The sequence below is a fragment of the Loxodonta africana genome, chromosome 1 (assembly GCF_030014295.1).
Source record: "Loxodonta africana isolate mLoxAfr1 chromosome 1, mLoxAfr1.hap2, whole genome shotgun sequence".
In the NCBI taxonomy this organism is placed as follows: domain Eukaryota; kingdom Metazoa; phylum Chordata; class Mammalia; order Proboscidea; family Elephantidae; genus Loxodonta; species Loxodonta africana.
In genome coordinates, this window is record NC_087342.1 from 59,677,776 (window position 1) to 59,705,514 (window position 27,739).

The 27,739-nt window shown below is 41.4% G+C and overlaps 1 protein-coding gene across 5 annotated transcripts in view; it reads right to left on the minus strand.

Moving 5' to 3' along the window:
• The window catches only part of ATXN1 (ataxin 1), a 465,693-nt gene that overhangs the window by 50,317 nt on the left and 387,637 nt on the right, over positions 1–27,739 (minus strand). Inside the window, exons 1-2 of one of the 5 annotated variants that reach the window (XM_064281012.1) lie at positions 17,653–26,261; positions 4,171–4,247 (exon numbers count right to left, since the gene is read on the minus strand). The exons of the other annotated variants lie outside the window; for them this stretch is intronic. The gene's annotated coding sequence lies outside the window, so the exon portion shown is untranslated. Of the gene's footprint in view, positions 1–4,170; positions 4,248–17,652; positions 26,262–27,739 lie in introns of those variants that run through there. 5 annotated transcript variants of the gene reach the window in all.

Genomic DNA, 27,739 nt, shown 5'->3' on the forward strand with positions numbered 1-27,739 from the left:
GTGACTAAACAATTGTACAGGTCCTGATTTTTCTACCTCCGCCTTGCTCACTCTCTGACCTAGAACACTCAAAGCAAAAAAAAAAAAAAAAATTTGTCTGACCCAATTTGGCTTTTAGAGGAAAACAGGTTCCACTGCTTTCTCATTGAGTTTCATAACAAAGGTAAAACAAAACAAGGTTGTATATAATTTAAGGATCACTCGTAGTACAGCGGTTAAAGCACTCAGCTGCTAATCAAAAGGTCAGTGGTTCGAACCTACCACTGGCTCCAAGAGAGAAAGATGTGGCAGTTTGCTTCCATAGATGTTTACAGCCTTGGAAACCCTGTGGGGTCGGTCTGAATCAGAATCGACTCGACAGCAGTGGGTTTGGTTTTTGGTATTATCTAATTTGGAGCATAACCTCCTTGCTGTTGACAATGTTTTGGGAATAGTAGATGTATTTTGTCCTTCACTGAATAAATTTTTCAGACTCTACAGTCAGGGCCCAAATAGCGTTAGTATTTCCATCATACTGTTTTCTAATTTTCTTGGCAGAGAGATGAATCAAATTACAGTGACTCAGTTTCTTCTTTTGTAAGCTGTCAAGAACAGTGTGAACTGTTCTGAAACTCAAGACTCGTACGGACAAATGAGATGATACCAGTGAAGTGGTTTGAAATCCTTTGGGACTTCTATGGGGATTCCCTCATTTTTCATTCCCGTATACTAACTGCTTACAAACTTCTTGCAGACCAGGTTTCTGTCCTGACAGTAGCTCAAAGACAGCAAGCTAATTTTCAAATTAGGCATTTGTCAAACACTTTTAGGAAGATAAATCTTTACCAAACAAAATTTTTATTGTACTCGGAACACACTGCAAAGAAAACCAAAAAAGTCACGTAAGCAGTGTGGACATTCTGGAGGTCTAGACTGAGTAGGAATCATGGAATAAACCATGGGGGGTGACAGCAATATGGGGTGTAATACCATCTCTTCATATTTTTCATCAGCGTTCTTAAATGCTCATTTCTGCCTAAGGGCAAGAAACACAAATCTATATGGGATTTGTACAAATCCCACGGAAATGTACATTTCTTTATAATTATTCCATTTATAAAACACAATTTCTTATTTTATAGATGACAAAACTGAGGCCCCGAGGGATGATGTATGTTACTAAGGTCATATAGTTTTTTAGTGTTTTAATTAAGTGCAGAATCAGGACTAAAATTCAGTCTTTCAACTTCTAACCCATTATAGTTTTCTCTATGAGCTGTCTCTGTCTACAGAAGACTCAATCATGTGAGCTCACACAAGTATCTAGACTAAGGTATTGACAGTGATTACCGAAGAGAGGTAAGAAGAATTAGTATGACTTAAAATAACCTAAAGGTTAGCGATTCGAACCCACTCAGCAGTGCTGGTAAGAAAGGTCTGGCAATCTGTTTCTGTAAAGATCACACCCAAGAAAATCCTAAGGAGCACTGTTCTACTCTGTGACTCATGAAGTCGCCGTGAGTTAGAATAAAGAGAATGGTTTGGTTTTCTTTAAGGGAATGACTGAATTATTCCAAAAGAATCACAGAGCTCAGGTATAAGAACTTATAACAACTTTTATAAGATTAAAAAAGGGAAAGGATGCTATTCTGCAAGAAGAAAGGAAAATCAACTTTAAGACAAGATCAGTTTTACATGGCTGTAAGGAAAACATAGAGGAAGTGGTGGGTTCAGTGGTAGGAATCTTGTCTTTTAGTGAAGGCTTGCATGTTGCTATGATGCTGAACAGGTTTCAGCAGAGCTTGCAGGCTAAGACTAGGAAAAAAGGCCTGGAAATCTAATTCTGAAAATCAGCCAGTGAAAACCCTGTGAATCACAACAGTACAATCCACAATCAATCATGGGGATGGCACACGACTGGGCAGTGTTTCATTCCATCGCACATGGGGTCACCGTGAGTCCGGGGGTCAACGCGAAGGTGGCTAGCCGTAACAACAACAACAAGGCAAACACAGGACACTCTTCTCTGCGGGTAGGGGGTGGAGAACAGGTAAGGGAGGCAGGACTAAAGAAGGTTTACCAGGAGGGAAAGTTGAATACAAAAGAGTGGACAAGATTCCCAGGAGAGCAGTAAAAAGGGAAAAGAGCAAACACCTAACTTCGCTTAGAGAGAAGAAATATAGTCAAGAAGTGGGAAGAAAATGGAAAGATCAACTCTTTTAAGTGTAGCAGAAAAACTGAGCAAGACAGGAATTAAGCAAGGCCATTGGATTAGACGAGTGGTTCTCGATCCCACTGAACATTAGAAACGCTAGATAGAGAATTTTAAAAGATGCCAACTCAGAATCTGGCGTGCCTGGGTGGTGCAAATGGTTAATGGGCTTGGCTGGTAACTGAAAGGTTGGGAGTTCAAGTCCACCCAGACGAACCTCGGAAGAAAGGCCTACTTCCAAAAAATCCATCACTGAAAACCCTATGAAACACAGCTCTATTCTGATACACATGGAGTCGCCCTGAGTTAGAACTGACTCAGTGGGAACTGATTTTTACTGGTGATCCAGAAATGGAGTTGACAACCAACCACACTACTAAACTGTATGTCCATGGAAGATGTCAAAGAGAACAGTTTCACAGTCCTACTTTAAAACAGGGGAATGGACATACTGGGTGACAACTTAATGTGTTGTCCAGGCCAGATTTAATATGCATTCTTGATTATTTTAACTTAAATTTACATAAATCAGTGGGAAATACTGTGCTGGAATAACAAATTCAGCATTTAAAAATTTCAAGCCTGGGATTTTAGCCTCCCACATCATCAAGTAAATTCTTGAATAAACAGATGGGCTTTGTACAAGTACCCTGAAAGCCAGGGAACATGACTATGCTTCAACTTAAGGGAAGTGAACCTCTTGGAAAACATTGTTTGTCTTGTTTGCTCCCTCTTCAACTAGTTAATTTTGTAGCCTCAGGCTCATTCAGGGAGTCCTTTAGCCCATCCTAACACTTCTGATGGTAACATACATGGGACGAAAGGAGATTGTATGAGGTAATGCAAGTCATTATTAGTAACATGATCTAGCAACGTTACATTTGAAAAGATTCAGTGGAGACCACATATACCACACACTCATGCCTGCCTCTATTACCCAACACATCATCTGGTCCTTGGCTAAATGCAAGAATTGGAATCTAGAATGGTCTGGCCCATTTGTGAAGGACCAAACACAACAAAGTAAGTGAAAAAGGAAGTAGAATCTAGTTGTTCTAGATAAATGTCTCCCAGGGACGAGGTAGCACGCAGTTAGTAGCTTCTTCAATGATACTGCACATTTACAGTATACATTTATTTTAGCTAATGAAAATGCCTAATAGTTAATATTTCTGGCTCCACATGGGAAGGAAGCAGTGTACTACCTGAGAGACATGAAAAGACTGTATTAGGAGGATGGCTCTATACAAAGACCAACTAAACCAGTTGCTGTTGAGTTGATCCTGGCTCATGGCAACCCCATGTGTGTCACAGTAGAACTGCACCCCATAGAGTTTTCATGGCTATGACCTTTCGGAAGCAGATTGCCAGGCCTTTCTTCTGGGGTGCCTCTAGGTGGATTCAAACTGCCAACCCTTCAGTTACTAGCTGAGTGCTTGGCTGTTTGTGTCACCCAGGGACTACCCTGGCTCTATATTGTTAGGTGCCGTCAAGTTGGTTCCAACTTATAGTGACTCATGGCTCTATATAAAAAACAAAAAAACCCAAACCCATTGCCATTGAATCGATTCCGACTCATACCAACCCTAAAGGACAGAGCAGAACTGCCCCGTAGGGTTTCCAAGGAGCGCCTGATGGATTCAAACTGCCGAACTTTTGGCTAGCCACCAGGGTTTCCATGGCTCTATACAGGGACATTAAACTCATAGCTAACAGGGCAATAGTGATTACTATAAAATTAGGAGTAACAAGACAAAGAGGGAGAGGGGGAAAGAGAGAGAGAAACAGAAAAGGAGAGAGAGGGAGAGAAAGAGAGAAGACACAACTTAATGTTTCATTCAAGTTCTGTTTCAAAACAGGATTGAGAAAGGATATTGTACCATTTGGTATTAATTATTTTGGTTCATGCACATGGCTAATTATTTCTACAGCATTTAAGAGCTCTTTAAAACAAACATGTTTTGCACATACACACCCACCTTTTAAAATATGCCTTTTATCCTGTCTTCCACAGCCTTGTGGAAAATATCTGATGGATTGTCTTAGGGGCAGTACTCTGAAAGTAAACGTAGATTATATGGTAAAAATATAATTTGCCCCTAAAACTTGTATAAACAAATCAAAGACAAGTACATCACAGCATTCATGGCATAAACAAAACGACTCTCAATTTTAACTTGCAGATTTTTTTTTTTTTAATGTTCAGTAATAAATCCTACTCCCAGAGGAATACACTGTCCTCTCTCTTCCCAAACTTCTCCTCCTCCTCCATTCCCTCAGTTGTCTTAATGTCAGATGTACAATTTAGTTTGCTAGTTTTAACTCATTACATGAACCATTACGTTTGGTTCTTCTGTGAGGTGTACCTCGAGTGAGAGTTTTCTGATCCCAAAAGGCCAATGTTTCTGTACCCTCTTTCAGGAATCACTCGCTTAAAGCATTTCACCTTCTTGAGGCCAAAAGAAAACAGTACTGCGTTGCACAGTTATCTGGTGGATTTAGGTGTCTCCTCATAGAACAGTCTAGAAGGTTCCATGGACTCCTTTACTGAATTGCCTGGTCTGACACTGGGGATGGCCTTAGTTCTGGTGAGTTGGCAAGTTGGCCCTGCAGACTTTCAGTAACATAGTGCCCTATGTAATTGCTGAAGCTTGTGACAGTGTGGAATTCGACCCAAGCCCTGTGATCCTGGAAATCCCTCCACTCTTTAGTGTTCCGGAAAATGGCTAACCAAGATGATATTGCCAACATTCCCCTCAACCTGACTTAACTTTCAGCAGGCTTCTTCCTGTCTGTAGGCCCGTAGCCTCCCTCTGTCCCTGGCCCTTACAGAATCCAGATGGAACATGTTTCACTACCCTTAATGGTAAACTCAGGAGATAACTTCATGTGATCCACACATCCCGCAGTTTAACCTCCCAGTGATTCAACGGTAGAATTATCACCTCCTCTGTCAGTGGAGGCTTGCATGTTCCCATGACATTGAACAGGTTTCAGCAGAGCTTCCAGACTAAGACAGACTAGGAAGAAAGGCTTGGTGACCTACTTCCAAAAATCAGCCAGTGAAAACCCTATGGATCGCAATGGTCCAATCCTCAACCAATCATGGGGATCGTGCACAACCTGGTGATGTTTTGTGCATGGGGTTGCCACGAGTCAGGGGCCAACTTGACAGCAGCTAACAATAGCAAGATCACTTTCCACCCTTCGCTTCAGCCTTTGAAACTCTTTCCAACCCCTGCTTCAGTGGAGCAGGAACTCAGATTTGGTCCCTCTCTCCATTGTGATGGCCCCCACCATTACAATACTCTCTCCTTTCTCTCCCTTTCCTTAACCCTTTTCCCCTCCCTTCCTATAATCCTTTTTGATTAAAGTTGCCCTTGCCTGTTTAACGCTGTCTGCTGCAATTTTTTTCTTTGACACTTCTTTAAACCAGTGTAGAAATCTGAGACACTGAGGCCATTCTTGCTCCCCCTCACATCATTCAGCCTGATTATGGACAAACAGGGTAACTGGTTCTCCTTCTGAGGAGATGACACTGGAAGCTAGAGCTTTAGGATCTCAGATAAGAAGTGAGTTCTAGCCTGGGAACTTCAGAAAAGGGGTGAGCATCGTCCGCTTCTGAGCAGGGCTGGCATCAGGAGAGACTCCAAGGAAGTCACCTGGGTGTCGGCTTGTTAGTGCTGCCTTCAGGTGCTCATAATCACTCACTCATCCTCCTGTTCCTTGTCCCCACCCTGCCTCGTACCACCTTTGCGCCATTACCACCATTATCGCTTTACTCTCATCTGGTTCAGATCCTACTATCACCTCTCCCCTCCCAGTGAAACAAGGGAGAGAGGTTACCAGGGCTCTTCCTGCTGGCAGCACCAAGGAGAAATTTCTGTCATTTCTTTTTAAATGGAGTGTGATATTGGGCTGAGAAACATTTTTTTTCTCCTTTTTTTGTTTTTATTGTGCTTTAAGTGAAAGTTCACAATTCAAGTCAGTTTTTCATACAAAAAGTTATACACACATTGTTATGTGACCCTAGTTGTTCTCCCCACAATATAACAGCACACTCCTCCTCTCCACCCTGTATTCCCCATGTCCATTCAACTAGCTCCTGTCCCCTTCTGCCTTCTCATCTCACCTCCAGAGTGGAGCTGCCCATATAGCCTCACGTGTCTACTTGAGCCAAAAAGCACACTCCTCACCAGTATCATTTTACGTCTTATAGTCCAGTCTTATCTTTGCTGAAGGGTTGGCTTTGGGAATGGTTTTTAGTCTTGGGCTAACAAAGAGTCCGGGGGCCATGACCTCTGGGGCCCCTCCAGGCTGTCAGACCATTAAGTCTGGTGTTTTTACAAGAATTTGAGGTCTGCATCCCACTTTGCTCCTGCTCCACCGGGACTCTCTGTTGTGGTCCCTGTCAGGGCAGTTATTGGTGGTAGCTGGGTACCAACTACTTCTTCCAGTCTCAGACTGATGGAGTCTCTGGTTTATGTGGCCCTTTCAGACTCTTGGGCTCATATTTTCCTTGTGTCTTTGGCGCTCTTCATTCTAAGAAACGTCTTCAAAGCCCAAACGGTGAAGCTAAGTTTTCAGATCTTTTTTTTTTTTTTGTGTCCAGACTATAATGTGAAAATCTTGCTTTCCCTCGTACTATAGAAGGTTCTCTATTCATACAGATATTAGACTTAGTTTACACAGAGGCTTAAATTTTAGTATTTAACTTAATGCCCATCCATTCATTTAACAAACTTTCCTAAATGCCTACTACGTATTAACAACAACGTAGTAGGAATAATAATAGCTAATACTTACAAAGTCCCTAAAAAACTCATTGCCATATGAGTTTATTTCAACTCACAGCAATCTATAGAACAGAGTATAACTGCCCCTGTAGGGTTTCAAGGCTGTAATCTTTATGGAAGCAGGCTGATAGATCTTTCTCCTGTGGGCTGGCTAGTCGGTTTGAACCCTTGACCTTCACTTAGCAGCCAAGCACTTAACCACTGTACCACCAGGGCTCTTCATAAAGTCCACAGATGGTGCAGATGGTTAATGCGCTCAGCTGCTTACGGAAAGCTTATAGGTTTCAGTCCACTTGGACGCACCCTGGAAGAAAGGCCTGGTGATCTACTTCTGAAAAATCAGCCATTGAAAATCCTATGGAGTATAGTTCTATTCTTACACACGTGGGGTTGCCATGAGTCTGAGTCGAATTGGTGGCAATTATTTTTTTAATATTCATAAAGCACTTACTTTAGTTCTTTGTATGAAATATCTCATTTAATTAAATACTCTTCTACTTGCTGTTATAAGGCAGATTAAATGAGATGACCCACAGATCCAGATATAAGGCTACGTAGTATTTTGAAATGAATGCTCAAGTGTCCATGGCTTATATGGCCATCATATCCATCAGTTTATAGAAGGTTACAGTGCCTGGTAAGGAGCTAGGCATGGCTTTATGAGAATTACATGTGTTTGAATATTTATTTACTTACTCTTTTGAAAGTCAAACTTAAAAGGTCTACAACATGTAAAGTAAAAAATTAAACATGCCTTTTGAATGTAATAGAGGGCATAAAGGTATATGAATAGTGTGTGTTTTTAATTGTTTATTTTCTGAATTTAAATAAATCATTCAGTTTTGACTTTTTAAAACTAATCAAAGGTTTCAGAGTATTAAGAAGTGTTAAAATGACTGTGCTGTATGTAAGATCTCGGGGAAACCACAGAGGAAATGCTAACGAAATAGATGAAACATCACATAGACCACAAGACTGAAGAATATGACAGAGAACAGCGGAGAAAAAAAAAAACAACTGGAACAGGAAAACAAAGTGCCAAAGGACTAAAACAATCAGAGATGCTGATACCGATAAATAAAACTCAGTAAGCATAAACACAGAATGTAACAAAGGAACTATGTGTTACAATGATGAGCACTGCAAGGCAAAATGCTGGGGACAGAGACCTTGTTGACAGAGGCAGTATAAAGTGTGTAACATCTCCTAGGATGGATTCTAGCCACAAACAGTGAAGTCTTTAGATATAGCTCCCAGGTTACTGAAATACAGAAACAACGCAATGATACCAGGAGCAGCACAGAGATCATCAGACTGTGGGATACCATGTGAGACAATTGGCCTGACCCTTTGAACAAGTCAGTGCAATAAAAAAGGGACTATGTTAGATGGTTATTAACTGCTGTTGAGTCGGTTCCAACTCATAGTGACCCTATGTACAATAGAAAGAACAGTAGAGCACTTAGTCCTGCCCTGGTGGCGCAACAGTAAAGCATTCGACTGCCAACCAGGAGGTCTGCGGTTCAAACCTACCTGCTCTTCCATGGGAGAAAAATGTGGCAGTCTGCTCCTAGGGTCACTATAAGTGGGAGTCAACTCCACAGCAATGGCATGATGTTAGCTTAAGAGAGACTAAAGGGTCACTCCTGGCACCCAGATGTAACACGTGATCCTAGATTAAGTACTGGTTTAGAAAAACTGGCTGTAAAAGACATTTTAAGGTCAACTGGAGAAATTTGAACACTTCTATTAGAGGAAATAAAAATATCCTGAAATTTTTAAAATTGGGTTTATTGACTTGAATAAGCAGGTTATAAGACAATATGTACAATATGATCTCATTTTGGTTAATGTGAAATATACTTATGTACATGCATAGGAAAGATCTGGAAGGATAGACACTAAAAGTATTAAGAAGTATTAATTTTTTTATTTTGCATTTTCTAATTTTCTACACTGCTCACAAATTGGTTCTTCAAAAATAAAAGGCTGTTTTAAAATGTTTTGCTAGTGAACCCCTGAAACTACTACCCTGAGATAATCTTTAAACCTTAAGACAAAAATATCTCCTGAAGTCTTCTTAAAAGCAAACAACAGTTTAGCTTAACTAGTAAAGAATGTCTGCCTCTAGCACTGTGCTCTTTTATAATCTATCTGTACGGGATCAAATTGACGAAGGCAACTTGAAAGGTTAGATGGGAAGCTTGGGGTGCGGTGAGTTTATGTTAATGTAGGAGAAGTAATTCAGAAATGGAGAGTTAGAATGGTTATACAACTTGAAGAATGTAATCAATGTCACTGAATTATACATGTAGAAATTGTTGAATTGATGTTGTGCTGTGTATGGCGTAGTGGTTAAGTGCTACAGCTGCTAACCAAAAGGTCAGCAGTTCGAATCCACCAGGCGTTCCTTGGAAACTCTATGGGGGCAGCTCTAATCTGTCCTATAGGGTAGTTATGAGTCGGAATCGACTTGATGGCAGTGGGTTTGGGTTTTGGTTTGTGCTGTGTATATTCTCAAAGACAACAAAAATAAAATAAATTAAATACAAAATATTTTGCTAGTAACTATTGAGATCTGCTAGGATTCTGAATTGTGGTCAGGCATTTAGTATTTCTAAAGATCTGTTAAAATGGGAATCATTTCTATTTTTGTCTGTTTTGTCTCTACCCTATTTTAAAAAACTTTTTATTTTGAAATAGTTATAAAGGGTAGTTGCAAAATATCAGACAGAGTACCACGTACTCTTCACCCAGCTTCCCCCAATGGTAATAACTTGCAAAACTACCATATGATATCAAAACCAGGAAATAGACATTGGTACAATACTGTTAACTGGATTACAGACCTTATTCAGTTTTCATGTACTCACATTCATGGGTGTGTGGTTCTATGCAATTTTATTCCATGTATAGGTTCATGTACCCACTACCGTCATCAACATAAAGAACTGTTCAATCATCAAAGAGGAACCTGTGCCACCCCTTTATGGTTGTTCCCCCACCTCCCACCAACCCTTTTTCCCCTTCGTTTTAATTTCCTATTTATAATTGCAGTTATATAGCAACTTAGCTATTAAGGAATTTGTAGGAAAAATAACATACTATGGTCAATTAACTTTAACAAATTTATCTTTCTATATTTAATATAACATTATATGATATGATTAAAAAACAAAAAAAACCCCACTGCCATTGAGTCAATTTTAACTCATAGTGACCCTACAGGTCCTATAGAGTTTCCAAGGAGTGTCTGGTGGATTCAAACTGCTGACCTTTTAGTTGGCAGCTGTATCACTTAACCAGTGCATCATTAGGGTTTCCTGATATGATATAGTATAATATTATTCAATATAAAATTATGAAATATAATATATATATATATATTTCTAAGAAAGAGGAAATTAAGATATGTTTTTGTGGAGATAGGCACAGAATACAAAAACCTGTCTTTGTATTCTGAAAATGGAGAAAACGGTCAGTAGCTGTTGAGGTCCCCTAAGCAGGAACAGTGGCAGTGGCAAAGGAGTTGCTTAGATACAAGGTGGTGTCACTATCTGTCGTCCACACTAAACTGGTAACATTAACCAATCACTGCTCTACCTTAACCTCTGACTTAATACTGCCCATCCACCCCAGTCAATCCAGTTAGCCCTGATTTTTTCAGAGATTTTTATGCTGAGAGTAATACGGAAGACAGTTTAATATCTAGCCCTTACAGTTTTTTAGGATCCTATCGTTTCGAATCGTGAGGAATGCTTATAATTCCTTTGTGTATCTTCCCTGTTTCCACCCTGACCCCTGCTTGCTTTTCTCATCTCCTCCACCACCATGTTGCTTCACGCTTTATAGAGTTTTTCTGGAAAAATGGATGCTTATTTTATTTTATTTTTTTTTTACTAACTATATGCCACTGTTTTCAGATATGTAAGTAGAGATATGAGGAAAGCAGAATCTATTCACCTCTTGACTCTAAGCTCTCTGAGGGCAACGACTGTGTCTTTTTTCTTCCCAACCCCAATGCCTCAACGGAGTGCCTCATTCATATTAGCCAGGCACCCACTAAATATTTGTTATGTAAATCAATTTCACGATGTGCTAAATATAAAGTCTTGAAATAATTGCTGAGTGTTTAACAATATTTGCTGACTGAGCTTTTCTGGTGCCTCTTGCTCCAGTGAAGAACATGGAACAAAATGAGCGATCGATTCAAGATTTCACTAAGAGTAAGCAAAGAGTGGGGTGGGACTTCAGCCACGGCGTAAATAAGTACAAACTCGTGCTCTCTGACCTGAAAGGATCGATTCAGCACAGTTTAAACAAGGAAGAAGGCAAAGCTGCCCTCCACGCGAACAATCAGTTCCCCAGGAGAATTACAAAATGGGGCAATACGGAGGGGCATGTTTGCCACCACCGCCATTTAAATCTACCGGATTTTCAGTGTATTCTCAAATTTCCTCTCAGCCAGCCTTTACTCCATTCTGAATTCATTCCTTGGAATGGCTTGGTGGCGGGGCGGGGGCTGGGGGTGGGGAGTACGTTTATAAGCATTCCATTTTACCTGAAGTAAAGGGTGATGGGATTTAATCAGGGACCTGCTGAGATATCTGCCACAACCATGTTATTTGATAAATATTGGGGCCAAGCCATCCGGTGAAATTTCTTTGTTAGCGACTCTGAAATAGCGTTGCGACCTGAAACTGCTGAGTAGGCTGGAATTTCTCAGGGCATCCACATTAGCAGGCTCTAGACATCATCTGGTGATGAGACAATGCTTTTTGGCAGCAGGTGCTGGCTTTTATTTTCCAAGCTCAGAACTTAAGAGTGTCCAGCTCACTATGTTCAACTTGCTAGAGTCAATTAAATGTGAACCCTGAGTGATGACTGAAGAAATTCACTGTGTTTTAATTAAACAAAAACACAGCCAATTAAACTGAAGTCAGAACTCCCACCCAAAGCATCCAATTTACAAAAAATAATTCTTCAAATTGGTCTGTTTATATTTGACTAAAGGAGTCCTGGTGGCGCAGTGGTTAAGCCCTTGACTATTAACCGAAAGGTTGGTGGTGCATACCCACCAGCAGCTTCGCTGGAAACGACCTGGTGAGCTGTACTCTCTAAAAAAATATAGCCTAGGAAACCCTAGAGGGAAGTTCTACCCTGTCCTATAGGGTAGCTATGAGTTGCAATCGACCTGATGGCACACAACTACAACAACACATTTGACCACGAGTCTCTGAGCGATGCAAATGGTTAATGAGTTCAGCTGTTAACCCAAAGGCTTGAGGTTCCAGTTCACCTAGAGGTACTTTGGAAGAAAGCCCTGGTGATCTATTTATGAAAAATCAGCCGTTGAAAATCCTGTGGCACCTAGTTCTACTCTGACGTACTTGGGGTCGCCATGATTTGGAATTGACTTGATGGCAACTGGTATATTTGACTAAGTGTGGGGAACCATTTTTTAAACGACTTCATGCCAAAGTTTTAGATATTTTTAGACTTTAAGAATAAGGCACGAAGATGGCAGAAAGGGATAGGAGGTGGTTGAATGGACACAGGAAACCCAGGGTAGAAAGGGGGAGCGTGCTGTCACATTAAAGGGATTGCAATTAGTGTCACATAACAATATGTGTATGAAATCTTGTATGAGAAATTAATTTGAGCTATAAACTTTCACCTAAAGCACAATCAATAAATAAATGGGGGGGGGGGGGGAATAAGGCATGATTTTTTTTCCTATTGCTCTAACATCCTGAGGCCTCTGATCTTCAGCCCAACAGAAAGCTGAAAGCATAAGCATGAATATCATCTTCTACATGAACTAAAAACTAAACTAAACTAAAAACTGACCCATTCATTCAGTTTATGCAACAAACATTTTATGTACCAGGCATGCCAAAAAAAAAAAGAAAAACAAAAAACCAAACTCACTGCTGTCGAGTTGATTCCGACTCATAGCAACCCTACAGGACAGAGTAGAACTGCCCCGTAGCGTTTCCATGGAGCACCTAGTGGATTCGAACTGCCGACCTTTTGGTTAGCAGCCGTAGCACTTAACCACTATGCCACCGGGGTTTCTCCAGGCATGCCAGGGTTGTGGAATATCAAATAGAATATGATCTGGTGCCTTGTCTCCTTCAAGGAGCTTGCAGTCCAGAAGGGGAGACAGAGGAAAAGACAGACACTGCAGTTGGAATGTGGTTCCTTCTGCGCTCCCAGCCTGATGGTGCTAAACTAGAAGTATGCACGGGGTGGGATAAAAACACAGAAGTGTGTCATCTTAATCAGAATCGATTTTTTAAAACAGAAGAGCAGGAAGGGCTAAAAATGCATTATTATTTCTCCATCTATGCGCTTGATATTATATTGTCGTTAGCTGTGTGGAGTCGGCCCTAACTAATGGCGACCCCTGTGCACAACGGAACAAAACGCTGCCTGGTTCTGCATCATCCCCATGATTGGTTGTGGATCAGATCTTTGTGATTCATAGGGTTTTCGTTGGCTGATTTCAGGAGTGGATCACCAGGCCTGTCTTCCTAGTCCATCCTAAACTGGAAGCTCCAGTGAAACCTGTTCAGCATCATAGCAACGCTTGAGCCTTCACTGACAGATGAGTGGTGACTGTGCACGAGGCACACTGGTCAGGAATCGAACCCAGGTCTCCAGCATGGAAGGGAAGAATTCTACTACTGACCCACCGCCACCTCCACCTAGCTTTATACTATAGAACCATCTAAATGGCTATTGCGGGCTTAACGTCCTAGGGAATCCCTGGGTGGTGCAAACAGTTAAACACTCAACTACTAACCGAAAGGATGGCAGTTTGAATTCACCCACCGGTGCCTTAGATGATGATCTGCTTCCAAAAGCGCACAGCCTTGGAAACCCTAAGGAGCGCAGTCCTACTCTTCAAATCATGGGTCGACGTGAATCGGAATGGACTCGATGGTAACTGGTTTTTTTCAATGTCCCTAGGCCTTAGCCAGATCTGTTAGTGGAAGAAAGTCACAACATAACCACAGAATTTCATGAACAATGACTCTACTCTTCTCCTCTATCTTTTAATTCCAGTCAATTCATATCACAAACATTAGTCAAAATGTGCATTCAGACTTGCAAGCTGTTTTAAGAACAGTATTTAGGTAAGACAATGGGAATCCTACTGGGCCCAAACAACCTGTAACGACCTCATATTTAACAATTATCTTTTCCTTCCCTTCTGAGCTATATGAACCTCCTGCTGCTCCTCTGCATTTATTTAGAATTACTACTGTCTACCTGCATCTTAATCATACCCACTTATATACCTGCCTGGGGTGGGTTCATTCAGAGCCCCCTCTTACTATCCCCATAAATACAAATACGAAAAAAAAAAAAAAAGTTCTTTTCAGCTTACTGACTTCCTTCTCCTGCGTTTCAACTCATTCTGACCTCTTCTCAGCATTAGGGATCATGTTTATTTTTGTGACTAAAACTTGGTCAGACTCTTATTGTTGTTCTTGGGTGCTGTCAAGTCAATTCTGGCTCATGGCGACTCCATGGGACAGAGCAGAACTGCCCCATAGGGTTTCCTAGGCTGTAATCTTTACAGGAGCAGATCGCCAGGTCTTTTCTCGCCTGGAGCAGCTGAGTGAGTTAGAACTGCCAACCTTTCTGTTAGCAGCTAAGCGTTCAACTGCTGTACCACTCTTAAAAAAACCAAATCCATTGCTGTCAAATCAATTCCTACTCATAGTGACCCTAGAGGACAGAAGAGAACTGCCCCATAGGGTTTCCAAGGCTGTGATCATTACAGGAGCAGACTGCTACATCTTTCTCCTGAGGAAGCAGCTCGTGGGTTCAAACCGTTAACCTTTCAGTTTACGGCCAAGCACTTAACCACTGCGCCACCAGGGCTCCTTCATGCCACTTTTAGCAACAAAGAAATAAAAAGCCCGGATGTTACCTTTGAGGCCTTGTTGACATATGGAAAGGGGACTCTATGGGGAGCTTTTGTGAGAGGCCTGCCTGTTAAAAACAACAATAGGACCCGTTTTGACACCACCATCCCCTTCCTGACCACTTGTCCTCCGGGAGATTTGCCAAATACTGGCAGTTTCCTAGGAAACGACATTATATCATACAGCAATATCACATACATTCAAAACTTGCCACCTAGCTACAGCTTGGCTCTGGCACCCTACCAGCTGACCCCTTTGCTATGTCAGGAGCAGAAACAAACTTAGAATATAACAAAAGGAACTCTTGGATTCTGTCGGTTCAAGAATCTCAGAAACGCTGAAGTAGAGAGAGAGAGAGACTGACAGGCAGACGGAGGGACAAGCATAGATATACATATACACGTAGAGACACTGAGCTTTTGTTGAGGCTGATGATGTAATCTTGGAACAGGCTACAGTGATGACTGAACAATGTGATGAACATAAGTAATGTCACTGGGCTGTACATGTAAAGACTGTTGAAATGCCAAACGTTTCACTGCATATATATTTACTACAATAAAAAATATGCATGAAATAAAGCAGACCAAAGCCTCCAATCAACCCACACGTTGCATATTCACAAACTTCCCACGAAGAGTCTGGCCCCCAACAGAAAAATCCTAGTTTTAACTAGCTGCTGAAAGGGGGACTTAAAAAAAAGTAAAAATGCGGGATTCCCCCCACCCCCCTTCAAGAAGGATCCAATGCATAAAGCCCAAATGAGACATTTGTATCTCTGAGTGACTTTCCACCTCACTTATCCTGGGAACCTTCCTTCCCTCTCCCGACCTGTCTTAGCAGACACAGCCCGGTAGTAAACAGAACAATTTGGCAATTATTAGAAGGCTTTATGGCCCCAAGTAACCTTAATAGGTGCATACAACTCTTAAGGCAAACACACGTCCCCCAGCCACTACTGATAATGTGAAGTGTCGACAGTGTGGGGTAGCATTGTGGATTGGGAGGGCGGGGGCAGAGACAGCTATAAATTACTGTGTGGCTGTCTTTCGATTCATCACACCTTGAAATAAAGATTTTGTTTCTGACAAAAGAAAGAGAGAGAGAGAGAGAGATCAATCTAAGCCTTCTGATCTAGGCCTGAAAATACAATCACAGGTCTATATGAGGCACAGAGCTAACGAAGGCACATGGTTTGAGCTGCAGGACTTATACGCACTCATATACTCAGGCTTGACTGCATAGGTCAAATTATTCTGGAAATATGGTATATCATGGCTTTCTGAGCTCAGAATTTGTGGCAGTGACTAATTGTTTCTTACGCCAATATACACTCTCCCCTCAGAAGCAGAAATCCTGATTTTGAGTTGGGCATATTGCTACTGAGCTGAAAGGCTTGGTTTTCATCCTCCCTTTTTGTGGTTAGGTGTCCGTGGGCGCTGCAAAAGGTTTGTGCTCGACTACTAAGTTAAAAATTGGCAGTTTAAATCCACCTAGTGAACCACTGAAGAAAGGCCTGATGATATGCTTCCATGGAGATTACAGTCAAGAAAACCCTATGGAGCAGTTTTACTTTAACACATGGGGCTGCCACCGGCTGGATGACTTGATGGCAAAGGGTTTGATTTTGGGTCTGTAGCTAGGTGTCCTGAGACTAAATTCTGTCTGACATGAAATAAGCAAAAATGTAGCAAGGGACCTCTTGCAAGTATCTTTAAAAAGGGGGCTGTCATGGATTGAATTGTGTCCTCCAATAATATCTGGCTAAACTTGGCTAAACTTTCCCAGTATTGTGTGAACTGCTCCCCATTTTGTCATCTGATGTGATTTTCCTATGTGTTGTAAATCCTATCTCTATAATGTTGATGAGATGAGATTAGTGGCAGTTATGTTAATGGGGCAGGACTCAATCTACAAGTTTGGATTGTGTCTTGAGCCAGTATCTTTTGAGATATAAAAAAGAGAAACAAGCAGAGAGACATGGGGACCTCAAACCACCAAGAAACGAGAGCCAGGAAAATAGTGTGTCCTTTGGGCCTGGGGTCCCTGCACTGAGAGTTCCTCCATCAGGGGAAGATTAACGACAAGTACCTTTCTCCAGAGCCCACAGAGAAAGAAAGCCTTCCTCTCTGGAGCTGACTCCCTGAATTTGGACTTGTAGCCTACTGGACTGTGAGAGAATAAATTTCTCTTTCTTAAAACCATCCACTTGTGGTATTTCCATTATAGCAGCACTAGATAACTAAGATAAATAACACCTTATTTCTCTCTCTCTCCTTCCTTTTTTTTTTTCTCCTTTCAGCTTTCTGGAATGCTAATGTAACAGCTAGAGCTTAAGCAGCCATCTTGTACATGAGATAATCTACTAAAGATAGCAGAACAGAAATATAGGAGACAGGGTCTCTGAGCCTGTGTACCTGCCATATCCTCCCTGGACTGCCTACCTGCCAACCTCTTTTATATAAGTAAAAAATAAACATATATATGCACACACACATATACATATTTTTTCTTGTCATGTAGAACTAAGCCTAATTGCTACAAACAGACCTTCGAGGTCATAATAGGCTTCATTTTTATACCTAAGGAAACTGATGATTAAAGATCAACTTTGATAAATGTCTTCATCAGAGAAGAAGAGCTGGCAAATTAATTACACTTGTGTTTAATCTTCTGCTTCTAAAGACAGATGATGGAAGTTCTATTTTACAACGCTCATCAGTACCTGTTAAATGAATATGGTTTCGGAGTTCACATTCCTGTGAATTTCTGAACCGCAGAGGTCTTCCAATTGGCACATCGAATCCCCAATCACATATATTCAAAGAGTAAAATATTAAATGACAAAAAATGCAAAGAATAGTAATGAATAGACTGGAGAGAATTTTCTTTCCTGCTATGTTCATTAGCAAGCACATGTCTTCATCTGCATCTTCAAAAAAAAAAAAAAAACCAGTTGCTGTCCATTCTGACTCATAGAGACCCTACAGGATAGAGCAGAACTGTCCCATACTGTTTCCAAGGAGCACCTGGTGGAGCTGAACTGCTGACCTTTTAGTTAGCAGCCGTAGCTCTTAACCACTACGCTACCAGGGTTTCCATCCACGTCTTAGTACATATAAAAAGTATACCAATTTACTCTGACGTTTTAGAAAGTGCTAAGTTGAGGTTTTCAAATTTGGGGGATGAGTCAGTATTTGAAATGTTACAAGGTACTTTTACTTCAACATGTGTGTAAAATAATAAATATACTGTAGCCATAAAACGTACTCCTAGAGGCTTTTGCAGAACAATACTGAAACATGGAAACTAATGGATATTACTAAATCAAGAATGCTTATCAAATTCAATTAATGAGGGAATAATAAATTAACTGTCTCTTCCTGGTATACCTCTTTACCACCACTCCCACAGTCTTCACTGCCATAAATCACCCTGTGGCTACTAAAAACAGAAGAGACCTTTCTCCCTCTATGTTACAGTAACTTCAAATCATCTAGCTAGCCTTCTAAAACTCCTCCGTCATTGATTTTTAATATTTCAAATAAAAATGGCAATGGCAGGATGGGTAATATGTGCTTTTCCTTTTTCTAATCTACCGCCCATAATATCTTCTGTCCATTTATCTGACATCCAACATGGGCTCTTCTGCTCACTTCCCATTTCTGGCTTAGGTCAAAAACCTTGGAAGTACAAAGGGCATTGACTTTCAAACAAAAGGAATGCACCACGGATCAGAAGAGTCATTGGTCCTGTGCTGCGTGATCAATTTTTACTTATTTGGTGAATATCCATGGATAAACGTTTGACTCTAGCATTTGAACTTGCCTACTGTTTCCCTCTTGGCTTCTAGTGAGCATTTATACGCATTTAAAAGGGTGTACGTACTCAACACAAACCTCCCACCCAAGCATCTTTGATAATCTCCCACATCTGCTAGCTTACTCAATTTCATTCCACCAGGACTGAATCCTTGGCTTGAGATTATTTGCCTTGGAAAATGAGTTTTCTCTGCCTCTGCAAAGACTGCTGTGTATGATGGTCTCTGGAATGCTAATGGGAACCAAGAAAGCGCCTGTCATGAACTCTGAGGCTATTAGTTACAAATAGCAATATCGATATTTACCTTCTAGGTCTTCATGCTGGAGGGCAAAGCAGAAAAAACCTGGGTTTCCCTGGCTCCTGAGCCAAGCTACACAGACCATCTGCATCTTGCCTCGTCCGTCTTTTTAGAACTTGGAATAACAATTCTAGTGGTGATAATAATGTCATGATTTTCATTCAAAGCACTTTCACATACATTATTATCTGATTTGTTCCTCCTGGAAACCTTGCAAGAGGTGGGTGTTACGAACATTGTAATGTCTAGAAGAGGGAACAGGTTCAGAAGGGTAAGTGCCATATGTACTTGACATAACTCAGATGGTGACCTGTGGCTTCTCCCTCAAGTTCAGGAGGAACTACTCGTTCTACAATAACACCCCATCCCCTCCAAAATGTCCATTGAGCCAGCTCCTACTCATGGGGACCCCATGTGGGTCAGAGTAGAATTGAGCTCCACAGGGCTTTCAGTGGTTGATTTCTCAGAAATAGATTGCCAGGTCTTTTTTCCGAGGCACCTCTGGGTGGACTCCAACTTTCAACCTTTCACTTAGCAGCAGAGCACGTTCACTATTTGCACCACCCAGGGATTCCCTTTCCACAACAGCCCCATGCTGCCCTGCCCCGAAATATTTCAAAAATATAACTGTTTTTCATTTGGGTCCACTTTTTTCTTCCCTAAAAACAATCAAAGAGATGAAAGAACAGAAGCTACTAAAACTGTTTTCCCACTGATTTTATAAAGTTTCAAGAGCAAATAGACTAAAAACTGAGTAGTATAATGAAAGCAACTGGTAACCATGGTCTTAAGAATAGTTGAAACAAAAGAAATGTGACTACATCATTTTTAGCTCATGATAGGTATCTTGAGGCTATGCTTTAAATTTTGAAAAGTACCTAACTGTGCACAGTATTTTTTAAATTGAAAATGAGTATTTATCTATTGAAATTCATATATTTGCTAAGTATCCTACTTTGGTGAGTAGTATCTGGGCTCTTAAAACCTTGCGAGCGGCCATCTAAGATACTTCACTGGTCCCATTCGATCCAGAGCAAGGAAGAACGAGGGAAACCAAAGACACAAGGGAAAAGTTAGTCCAAAGAACTAAGGGACCGTAACTACCACAGCCTCTACCAGACTGAGTCCAGTACAACTAGATGGTGCCCGGCTACCACCACTGACTGCTCTGACAGGGATCACAATAGAGGGTCCTGGACAGAGCTGGAGAAAAATGTAGAACAATATTCTAACTCATAAAATAAGACCAGACTTACTGGTCTGACAGGGACTAGATAAGTCCGGAGAGTATGGCTTCCAGTCACCCTTTGAACTCAGTACTGAAGTCACTCTTGAGGTTCATCCTTCAGCCAAAGATTAGACAGACTCATAAAACAAAATGAGACTAAATGAGCACACCAGCCCAGGGGTAGGGATGACAATGCAGGAGGGGACAGGAAAGCTGGTAATAGGGAACCCAAGGCTGAGAAGGGAGAATGCTGACATGTCACAGGGTTGACAACCAATGTCACACAAAAAAAAAGTGTATTAATTGTTTAACGAGAAACTAATTTGCTCTGTAAACCTTCACCTAAAGCACAATTAAAAAAAAAAATAGTGATAGCAAAAGATATGTAAGATGCTAACTTCTTTAAGCAAATAAAACCAACATTTGAACTGAATTGATGTAAATGTTTTAACTTGGTTTACTCCCAAGTATGTAAAGAGGGCACAGAAATTTACACATTCCTTTGGCTTCTTTCTCTATAGGACCACCCAATATTGTAAATTCTCTGTACTATGGTGAGTAACTATTTGAATAAATTCAGGGTAGATCAGGAATCAATAAGCCAGTGATCTCTATATTATATTGTTGATAGACAATTATTTTAGTCAACCAGTAGTGGCATTTTTCAAATCCAACCTACTTCTCTTTTATAAAACTGGAAGAGATATTGGAAAAACATAAATTTGAACATATAAAATGAATACCAAGAAGGGTACTGTGGCTTGGAAGAAAGGTTGGCATGAAGCCTGTATCCTCCTATGCCTCTAGCCTCAGTGAACCCAAACCCAGATCAATGAGCAAGAAAAGAAAATTAAAAAAAGCAGGAGATATACATGGGAAAAACCAAGCGAGAATAAAAAAGAGGCTGAGAGGGGACAGAAGTGAGGCCCTCAGGTTGAATAGATGGGTGGGCTAGAAAGAAACCGCAAACTGAATTAAAGCTTCCCAACACAGAAATAAATAGAATCTGATTCTGTATTAGTCCACCGTATGCTTAGCCCCAAAACCGTCAATCTAGATAAAGTGGATTCCATTTGATAATGGCCATTTGGCACCTGTAACTGCAGAAATGTTGAGGGGGCATGCGTACAATCAACTGACCCCTATAAGGTGGTATGAACAGCTTAGACGTTGCGCTACGTCTTTGACAACATGGTTGGCAGCATGGAAAACAGGGATAGAACCTTTATGTGGTAGGAAGGAGGCAGGTGATAAAAGGCTGAACGAGACTCTCATATAAGAGGCACAAAGGGCCAGGTGGGTGCTCTTGTAACCCCTATTTCAAGGACACTGAGGGGATGTCCTGGTCTAGCTTCCTGAGCATGCTGCCATTTACGCTTCATTCCATCCTGGAAATCTGCAACCATCAATTGTATTCTTAAATCAATTATGGCTTAATGGTGTGGTTTCTACTTATAAAAGATCTGGTCACTACTTATAAATGATCTAAAGGTTCTTGTTTGTGCTACAGTTTTTCCATTTATAGAAGTTTTACTTCTGTTATTTTCCACCTGTGTCGTGGGAACATTAACACAGGTGGACAAGAGACAATAATTGCCAATTGCTCTGTGAAAGGTAAATGCAAATACGCCTTTTAATTGGTCCTATCCACATTTCTTGGGAGAGGCAGTGGTTCAGTGGTAGTTTTTTCACCTTCCACGGGGGAGACCCAGGTTTGATTCCTCGTGAACGTACCTCAGGAGCAGCTACCTCAAGTGTAGCCTGTCAGTGGAGGCTTTCATGCTGCTATGATGCAGAATGCGTTTAACTGGGGCTTCCAGGCTACTAAGATGGACTAGGAAGACAGGCGTAGAGATCTACTTCTGAAAATCAGCCACTGAAAACCCTATAGATCACAACAGTCCAATTCTGTTGTGCATGGGGTCGCCATGAGTTGGGGTCTGAGTCAATAGCAGCTAACAACAACAACTCATATTTCTGATGGAAAGACCTCGGTCTGGAAAACATTTCCTTATTAGGTAATGGCATTATACCCAAAGCAGACCAGTCCATCCTCTCTAATTCCATACGAACCTGGTAATGTTTTTCCTATTTTCCTATTGATAACAGCCTGGTTATAGACCAACATGTTGCATGAGTAAGTTTTTCTGTAAACAGACATATCTTACATGACACACAATAACACATTAACATAATAAGATAGACCATGTGACAACATATTGTAATGACATCCTAAAAAAAATGTAGCCAACACTCAAAATATAAATTCCTTAGCATCTGCCATGTACCTAGAATTACACCCAAAGGTTTTAGAAGGAGGGAGCAAAAGAGATACTGACATTGTCCTTGCTAAAAAAGGGCTTTACACTCTAGTTGGAAAAAATAAGACTCACACATAACATAATTAGGGAATAAGACCATATACAGTTAAGTGCAAAGTCAGAGAGTATGGTCAATTAGTAAGCTAGAGGATTTATTAAAACTAACGGTAGCTTAACAACTTTTCTTACTATAAAATCATACTTCAAGCCTGCTTAAGCATCAAATCTGGTTTCTCACAACTGATTAACCTGAAAATGGTTCACATAAAGCTAATCCTTTAACAATCTATAAACGCCTTATATAACAAGTTCCACAGAGCCCTTTCCTGGATTCATAATGATGAGGCCCATCTACCACACTAGTCAATGTTCTTTTTAATGAGCACCTCTGAACCTTAAGGGAGCCTTGGTGCGGCAGTGGTTAAGAGCTTGGCTGCTAACCAAAAAATCGGTGGTTTGAATTCACTAGCCGCTCCTTGGAAGCCCTATGGGGCAGTTCTACTCTGTCCTATAGGGTCGCTAAGAATCAGAATCGGCTCAGTGGCAACAGATCTTTTGGTTTTCTGGACCTTAATGGAATATCATTGGTCCAAATGGTCGTCAATTATAGAGAAAATTTCACAGAAGGTGTAAGTGGTGATGTAACATCAATAGCATGCTACTTGAGGTTAGAAAAACCAAACCCATTGCCATCAGGTCAATTCCAACTCACAGCGACCCTATGGAACTGAGTAGAACTGCCCTATGGAGTTCCCAAGGAGCAGCTGGTGGATTTGAACCACCCACCTTTTGGTTAGCAGCCGAGCTCTTAACCACTGCGCCACCAGGTTAGCAGTGTTGAAAGGATACCTATGATGTTTGGATGGTGAGTGAGCCCCAAAGGTCCGCAGCTGTCACCTATATCTCACGTGGAGTTAAGCTGGGGTCTGGGATGAAAGAAGTAAACCCCAGCACATGATACAGTAAAACCTTCGAAAGCCAGAACCTGTCAAAGAAGGAAAACGCAAATATTTTTCACTAGAGAGTGACAGAAAAGTGGCGACTGCACCCTGTCAAAGGTAAAAAACTTGGGAGACCCAGAAAAACAATGCAGTCCTGTTGAGTTCCGGCTCTCATAGGTTTCCCTGTATTATGGGAATACAATTGAAGGGAAAACACTGAAAGAAGAGAAATACATCTGAACAACATATAACCTGGGTGAAACGTGTGTTTTCTTGCATTTTTCCAAGAACGAGGGGGAGGGCATGACATTAACCTAAGTCCCTGGAAATATTTTGTTTCGCAGAAAAGCAAAATAGAACGGGCCCAAACAGCTTGCTGGCAGTAGCTAAGCCCTGCAAACTTTGCTTCAGAAGAATACTGCTGTGCTGGCAGAGAAAAGACACCCACTCAGCCACGTACCTAGCAACTTTGCAGAAGTCTGCAGTGTGAAGCGAGTAAGAAAGGCAAGGGCTAGATAAAGGCAAGAACTTCCTCCCCACACCAGCAAATAGAGAGTAGATGTTCTCAGACCTCATCCCCACCCCAGAGGCAACATCAAGGAGAAAGGAGTAACCGAAGCTCCAGGGTTATCAGGAAGGGATGTGGATTTGGACGGGATCTGTCACTCGCCCTGATTCCCATGACTAAGCTATCTTTAACAGCACCCTTTTTCTTTTCTCCTAGCACAAACGATTAAACTTTAAGAACTATATCCCTGTTACTTATGGTCCAAAGCAAATAATCTGCAGGAAAAGTGTCTCTGAGGAAAGAGCTGTCAACAACTCTGTAAACCTTTTATCTACTACAGTTGCTAATGCGCCACTGCCCCGCCCAGCCCTGCTGGCCTGATTACAAAAATAGAGGGAGTAAAAAAAAAAAATTTCTCATTCTCTGTTTTCTCACCCTGATAATCATGGTGGTTTCTGGGGACTTGGATAGAATGTTTTATTAAATTATGAAGCGTCGGAAAGGCTGACAAGTACCAGCTCCTTGTCATTTGAAAATGGGTGCTGGGTAAATTCCATCTGATAATAATGCCTGTAACTTTGTTTCTTCCTATTTATTGTCCCCCCATGCTGACTCGTAGCATTATCGATTCAGTGGTAGAATTCTCCCTTTCCTTGCAGGAGCGCCAGGTTCAATTCCCGACCAATGTACGTCATTCACAGCCACCACCCACCTTGTCAGTGGAGACATTCAAGTTGATATAATACTGAGCAGGTATTATATCAGCGGAGCTTCTGGAGTAAGACAGACTAGGAAGAAAGGCCTGGTGATCTACTTGTGAAAATCAGCCACTGAAAACCCTATGGATCACAAGGGTCTGATCCAAAACCGATCATGGGGAGGGTGCGGAACTGGGCAGTGCATGGGGTCACCATGGGGGCTGGCTGGATGGCGGTAACAACATACCAACTCAAAGGCAGCTAACAATAATGGCACTAATTCAGAAGCCTTCTTTAACCTAAATCTAGCAGTCTGTGCCCTGTTCGGTTTTGATATGGGTTTAGCATCACCCGTGTTAGACGAACACTTCCTTGAGAATAGTATTCGTCCAAGCTACTTGCTTTGGAGATACACTGCCTTCTGAAAGAAAGGTCCACAGCTGCTGTTTCCTTCAGCCATGATAAAAGAGAGAAGAAGATTAAACAGGAAAAGGATGGGGGGAAAAAAAATCTGATAAAAATTGGCTATGTGTCCAATTAGCTAGAGATTTTCCCATAAGGCTTCACTTTGGAAACCTGTGCACTTGAATGCTATCCTAAAACCCGGGGCCCTGGTATTTCTAACCCTGGCAGGCCCGCTGCCTGCAGGATGGCACCTGGTACACTAATAGCACACTTATTATTAGATTTTCTGCATGGTTACATAAGCCTACAAAAGCGGAAAATGTAAATGATTCAGGAAGATATTCTTCATGTGTTCTCATGAAATCTTTAATATCTTAAGGCTTAGAAGAACCCTCCTGGCAAGATACAAATCAATTTTCACGCTTCATTAGGAAAAAAGTCCTCTTAGCAATGTGAAGGAAATGGCTATCGGCAAAAGAGGAAAAAATTACACTGTGGACTGAACAAAACCCCAAGGCACTTTGGACTAAATCCCTCCTTCGTGCCCACAAGCGTATCTGAAACGAAAAGAAAGCTTCGCTTGGGGTCTGTGGGGATTTCACTTTGACTAGTCAGCCTACCTGCAGAATTCCACTTAATCCAGTAGAACTCCTTATCAGCCAGCTTATTATTTATGAATTTGAATGAACTGTAGGTTAAAACCTGTTCAAGGTCCAAATTATTTTCTGTTTTGAATTTTTTTTGGATACCATGTGTTCTCATTAATAGAAACATGCTGAGTCATGGAGTGTGTTTAAATTTTGGGTTGGTAATAGGGATTTTGAGAAATATTATCTGGTACTACATGGTTACCATAGAAGTTTTAAGGCTCTCGAACCCATACTTGGCGGTCACCCGTCTTTACCACCAGACCTTGGTTGCTGATGTTTTTTGTAGCATCTTCTATTAAGTTACATGGGGGGCCTCTGGTTTTCCAAATATGACACACACACAAAAAAAACCAAAATCAAACCCACCAGGGCTCCCTACCTATCACACAGGAAACCATAAATATGCTTACAAGGCTTATCTAGGCATACAAAAGCCAAAAGAGACAAAATCACACTTCTTGGTTGTATTACCTTACTTGCAAGCCTTATACCTCAAGATCGTGCTTCAACGAGTTTCTTTCACCTTTTGCCGTTACGTGGTCCCCACCGGAGGGCAGCAAATACGTTCAGTGAGTGGTAAAAGTACACTACCAAAGAACCTGAAAAAGTGGGTGGTATAAATACCATGGACCATTTAAACTGACTACTCAAACCCCCCCAAAACCAAACTCATTGCCATCAAGTCGATTCTGATTCATAGCGACCCTATAGGACAGAGTAAAATTGCCCCATAGGGTTTCCAAGGCTGTAATCTTTACAGAAGCAGACTGCCACCATCTTTCTCCCAACGAGTGGTTGGCTGGTTTGAACCACTGACCTTTCAGTAAGCAGCTGAGTGCTTAACCAGTGCACCACCAGGGTGCCTAAACCAACTACAGACCTCCTGAAACATTGCAATTATATGAAGGGAATAACTGATATAATATGATGACCTGTTCTACACTCGCAGTGAAGTAGACACAGACAGGAAAGCTGGAAGAGAACACTGAAATAATGTTGCTTGTGCCTCAGTTTACACAGAGTAGCAAGCCAGGCCCAGAAAGGGTTAGCGCCTAACCCCAGATCTCATCAGTGGGGAGGGGCTTCCTGACTCCCAGCGCAGAGCTCTCTCAGGACCCCTTGTTTTCTACGGAGGCAGCACCTGCGCAGCAGGATGGGGCTTGTGGAGGGGGATGGCGATGGGGAGTGGAGCAGAGGAATGCAGAGATGCGGGGTACACTGAGTTTCTTCAACGTAAGAGAAAATCGCACCAGCTTATTACTGCACTTTATTACTATGTTTTTGAGTATTTACATACATCTATATTTATTTAAATCTGTTGTGTAATTATATACTAATATGGAAACCCTGCTGGCGTAGTAGTTAAGTGCTACAGCTGCTAACCAAAAGGTCAGCAGTTCGAATCCACCAGGCGCTCCTTGGAAACTCTATGTGGCAGTTCTACTCTGTCCTATAGGGTCGCTATGAGTCAGAATCGACTCGACAGCACTGGGTAAATGGGTAATAGTATATACATAAATTTATATACCATATTAAAAAAAAAAACCCAAAATGGTTGCCGTCGAGTCGATTCCGACTCATTGCGTCCCTACAGGACAGAGTAGAACTGCCCCATATGGTTTCCAGGGAGCGCCTGGTGGATTCGAACTGCCAACCTTTTGGTTAGTAGGTATAGCTCTTAACCACTATACAACCAGTGCTCCATATACTCTATATGAAACCCACTGCCGTCGAGTTGATTCTGATCCATAGCGACCCTATAGGTCAGAGTAGAAATGCCCCATAGAGTTCCCAAGGAGCACCTCATGGATTCGAACTGCTGACCTTTTTGTTTAGCAGTCGTAGCACTTAACCATTAGGCCACCAGTTTCCATATACTGTGTAGTATATATAAATACATACAATATACAAATATATCTATCAAATAGTATATATAAATAT